This window comes from Amblyomma americanum, chromosome 1, assembly GCF_052857255.1.
Source record: "Amblyomma americanum isolate KBUSLIRL-KWMA chromosome 1, ASM5285725v1, whole genome shotgun sequence".
Lineage (NCBI taxonomy): Eukaryota > Metazoa > Arthropoda > Arachnida > Ixodida > Ixodidae > Amblyomma > Amblyomma americanum.
In genome coordinates, this window is record NC_135497.1 from 4731877 (window position 1) to 4736685 (window position 4809).

At 45.7% G+C, this 4809-nt stretch overlaps 1 long non-coding RNA gene across 1 annotated transcript; it reads right to left on the reverse strand.

The window, feature by feature from the left end:
• Positions 1 to 4158, reverse strand: LOC144130296 (uncharacterized). Its single transcript, XR_013314057.1, has 5 exons — positions 4020 to 4158; positions 954 to 1085; positions 745 to 816; positions 556 to 623; positions 1 to 417 (listed from the first exon to the last, which is right to left on the reverse strand). It is a non-coding gene; the product is annotated as an uncharacterized LOC144130296 (long non-coding RNA).
• Positions 4159 to 4809: the final 651 nt, after the last annotated feature.

Consider the following 4809-nt stretch of genomic DNA (forward strand, 5'->3'; position numbering starts at 1 on the left):
CCGTAACAACAGCCGCAATGTTTGATAGGAGGGGCTTGATGAATTTTTTTGCCACTATTGAGGATGTGATCGAGGCATGGTCTTGTCTTGCGTCGCATATAAAAAGAGGGCATCTCTCCAGATGCGGCAAAATCATTGCCGTGATCGTCTTGCACACATCGTTTCTGCCAATATGTGGCACTGCGATGTCGATGGCCTTCTTAACTTTTACGAGAACAGCCACAAACTCGGCCTTTGGGAACACCAAACCCCCTCTATTTTGGTGGTTAATAAGTCCCATCACTGGTGATATAGATGGTCCCGAATCATTCAGTCTTGGGCAGGCACTGCATATCCTTTGTTCTTCTATCGCTTTCACAACAAAGCCAGCGACGTATGCTACTGCAGCGGTTTCTACTGTTGAAGGTGGCCGCTGCACTGAAAAATAAAGGTAAGAACAAAGTGCTCATATCAGGACTAATTAAAGAATATGGAGCTCCAATCCCGGCTTGAAAAAGTAATAAGCTTGAAAGGCTATTAAACTGCATGCGCAATACATTTAGTCCGCCTACTTACAAGGCATCACTTTCAAGGGCGCCAACAAACTGTTGACATCATCCACGAAACTCGGTGGTTCACAAATGCTAGAAAACAAGACGGTACAGAAACTATATATTACTGACCGGCACGACAAAGGTACAAAAGCACGGGGAAACAGCACCAGCTTCAAAAACATTTTTAAACGGAGCTGGGGCTTATACATACCTAGGTAGGGAATCGTTAGTTGCTGCTGATACACTGCTTTGATCATCCGCAATATCGGGTGGTTCAGACAAGCTGAAAAACAAACAGTGCAAAAACTAGAAGTTGGTTACCACTATATGTGGTGTACAGAGGTAAAAGAATCAAAGGAAGTGGGCATCCTTTTTGAAAAACTGACATCACATAAATGGTGCTGCAGCGGATGTGCATACCTGAGTAGTGCACTACTGGTTGTAGCCGAGGTGTTCTGAGGAATGCTCGATGTGTTCAGTCCTGAAGATGTCCCGCTCGACACAGCTGGATCAACTCTGCTCAATTGGGTTGATGTAGAAGGACTGTACATGCTGGAGAACAAAAAAAAAAGAACGAATACGACAGAAATGACATCCGAAGGAGAAAATGCCAGGAAAATTTTCTTGCATGGTCAGCACAGAGTACCATTAGTGAACAAGTGAAAATAAACCACAAGAACTTGACATACAGCGAAATACACTTAATTTTGCAGCAAAACTTGCGTGCTTACCTCATAAAACTCTGACCATTTCCCACATTTGATGCCTGCGATGCACACAGGATGCCAGTCCGCAGTAACTTTTCAAGGCCGAAGGCGACAGCTCTAGCGTCTAGACAGTCATTGCAACCAGCCATTTGACGCAAAGCACTGAAGAGGACCTCAACCGGATCACTTGACAGATTTCTCGTGAGGACATAAAAGAACCCACTGTCCAGCAAGTACTTAATACAAAGAACAGAAGACTTGCTTGTGAGCAGCAGTGCCTCGTAAGTTTCTGCACTTAGGAATTTTTTTCCACTTGATTTGCAGGCACTGTGGAGTCTCTCAAGGTACTGCGGGAATTCGTCCTCAAGCCAGTTCAAGCGTCCATCTGTCGCAGAGAAGAAATGCATCTGGTCGGGCTTGTTTAAGTGCACGTGGGCTCTTTTGTTGGCCACATTATGGATAGCAAACCACTTTTGGATTGCCTTCATGAACTGCACAGTTGCACCAGCATTTCTGAAGGGCTCAGCTCTTGGGTGATAAGTGGGGAGCTCCATAAGAAAGGAAACTGCAGCAATCACCTCATCCGAGAAAAGCTGCACTGCCCTCCCAACATTCATTTTCTCGAAATTGCTCGGCTCCACGTGCTTTTGAGTTAGAAAACGAACAGGCTTCACAATCTCATTCTGCTGGAGTTCATAGAGCTTTTTTATGAATAATCCCGTTATTGGAAGGCTTCCATCAGTCATTTCACCTTCAAGAAAGAGATTTCGCACATTTTTTATGATGTGACATTGGTCGAAGGACAAAAATAGTGGCCTGCTTGGGTCACATGGGTGACTAACAGCTGGCTTCAGCGATCCATTTCCAAAATGGCGCATCATAGCCACATTAATTTTGTGGTTGTCTGTAACGATTCGTACAACATGAAGACCACACTTTTCGACTTCTTCGATCACATGCTTTGTCAGTTTGTGCAGCATTTTACCACTTAGCCGGTTCGTGAAGAAGAAGCCGCATGGAATTTTGTAAGATGTTGACAGCCCTGCAGCCACAAAGCACAACACCTTATTAGCAACTACAACATTGCTTACATTTTCTTGGCTGATGGCGTCCGGCTTTGTTGTTTCATGACCAAAGAAACAGTCCATTTTGCGGTCATATATGTATTTTGAGCTTATGGCCATTTCGTCAATAATTACTGAACACATCTTTGCTTGCTCTTTTAGCTGCTTGACTTCTTGCATGAGACGCTCTTTCATCAGCGGTGTGACTCCACTTTTATTGTTGGACTTCCCAACATACCGGAGCAAAGCATTTTTTGAGGGTTGCTTCAGAAGGCCACGGTTACGTATGTAACGGTAGGTCTTTGGCGATAGGTAGTATAGGACTACACACTCCTTCACAAAATCCGATGACCAAGAAGGACGCTGCCTTGAAGCGTTTGCTTACTGCTCAACAATACAGTCTTCCAGGCAAAACTTTGCTGTGCCCACTTTTTGCAAGCATTTCCTCAATGCAGACTGCACTGTATTCGACTTAAAATCACTCAGTTTTTTCTTCAACCTTTCATTTTCTGTGCGAAGTTTTCGAATTGCTTTATTTTTCCTGAAAAGCTGCACCCTCAACCGATTTATTTCTCTTACATCTGAATGTTTATGGGGGACAATATCATCACTTGTTTGAGTAGCACATTCAAGTATTGAAGTAGCTGGGCGATGATTTTCAAAGTCTTGAGGATTAGCCTGAAGAACACAATTCAGTGTTTGGCTGTTTACAGCAGGTAAGAGCAGATGGCTGCTTTCTTCATGGCCCTCGGTTGTTTTCCAATTTTCCTCACTAATGCAGTTCATTGGACTGAAAGCATCATTTGTTTAGGAACTGCGCAAGGTGGTTGCTCCCGCTCCAACTTTCGCCGTTTTTTTTGCTATCTGCGGCTGCATATAGCTCGGGTATCCAGGAAAAATACTGGGTACAGCAGTCCGCTTCAGACGCCGGATCTTTGCGGATTCAGAAGTGTAGTCATGGCTCGAAAAGTGCAAAGAGCAGACGACACTGCTGGCGAACTTATCATTTGGAGTAAAGTCTTTCCTCGAAATAGTTTTCAGCCAAGCGTGCCGGAGAGTTTCATCTGCTGGGAATTGATGGAAGCTTAAGCCAAGCTTTTTTTTTGTGCTGGATTTGCAACACGGCACGCAGCAATGTGGCATGTTCCTGAAAATACAGGAAATTGTCCATGAGGTCAAAGTCCCTGATTATCAAAATAATGTTTTGTCTGAATCGAAGTGACTCGAACAACGCGATAATACATAATACATGGTTGATAGCAGCATTGCCCCTTCAGCCGCAGCACTTGAGGGCTGGGAAGCCTACTCCCAACACCACTCAAGTTCGCTTGAAGCTACACAATGTAAAAAAATAAAAGCCATGCGTGGAAGGGCCCCGAGTATGTTATTATTTGGCCAGCACGAGGCTTGAGAAAATGTACCTCAAAAGACAAACCCAGAATGCAGTCAGAGGCCACGATGAAAGGAAAGCTCGGAAAGAGTAATGTTTTTTTTTTTCAAGGGAAAAGAGATAAAAAGAAAGGAAGACGAGCGTTGTAGGGGCAGCGTTTAGGCGCAGCGGCAGCTCACTCGCCAGAATAGATATTTCAAGACACGGGCAATGCGGCACATCAAGTTATGCATCAACGCAGCCTTAGCTGCGTCTCGATCGTATTATGCTACAAAAAAACAACGTGCACTGTGTAAACCTGATGTAAGGATATACAGAGACTTACCTTGATTTCCTTGCGGTTTCCTCTGACTGTCAACACATTTCAGAGCGAAGCTGACGCCAGATTGCACACGTGCACCTTCCGATGCATGCGATTCTCCAAACATGTGCCGTGCCGCCACGCCGTCGGCAGGAGTGGGCGAACAGCGCCGCTCCGCGGCGCGCGAGGGAACTTCTCCGATTACACCTCTCCAATGGGGTGCGCGCTGAATGGGACGGCCGGAGCAAGCCCCGCCGCGAAGTAAGGATAATTCCTCCAATGTGGCGCCTCTTGTCCTAGGAAGTCATCACGCTTGTACTTGCGAGATTGGCCTGTGGCGGCGATACCTGTATTTTGGTTCGTGCTATTTTCTACATTACAAGAGCTTTGTTTTCAGGAAGAGTGGCGTTTTTGTGATCAGGAGCTGGTATTCTATGGATACAAGCCAACTTCAATTTCTCCTCAGTGTCCCTTTAAAAAACCGGTTCGACACCTTCCCTTGACTCTCCTACGCCACAGAAGTACATTGGGTTCTCTGCTACTAATGCGCCGCCACAAGGCAACGAGACTTTTTTAGACCAGCATGGCCGCAAGCTCCGGATGCCTTCACGGGGGCTGGTATCTGTTGTGTCTGCACTTCATTTATTGCACAACTAAGAACATGGTACAATACTGACACACAACATTAAAGCCATGCCGCCGGCACCACACATACACACACAGCGTCAATACCACGCATGCAGCTTGTGTCCACAGTTGCCAACACACGCACGGTACGCCGCTGCTTCTGGCACACAACACTTCCTCCCTTGTA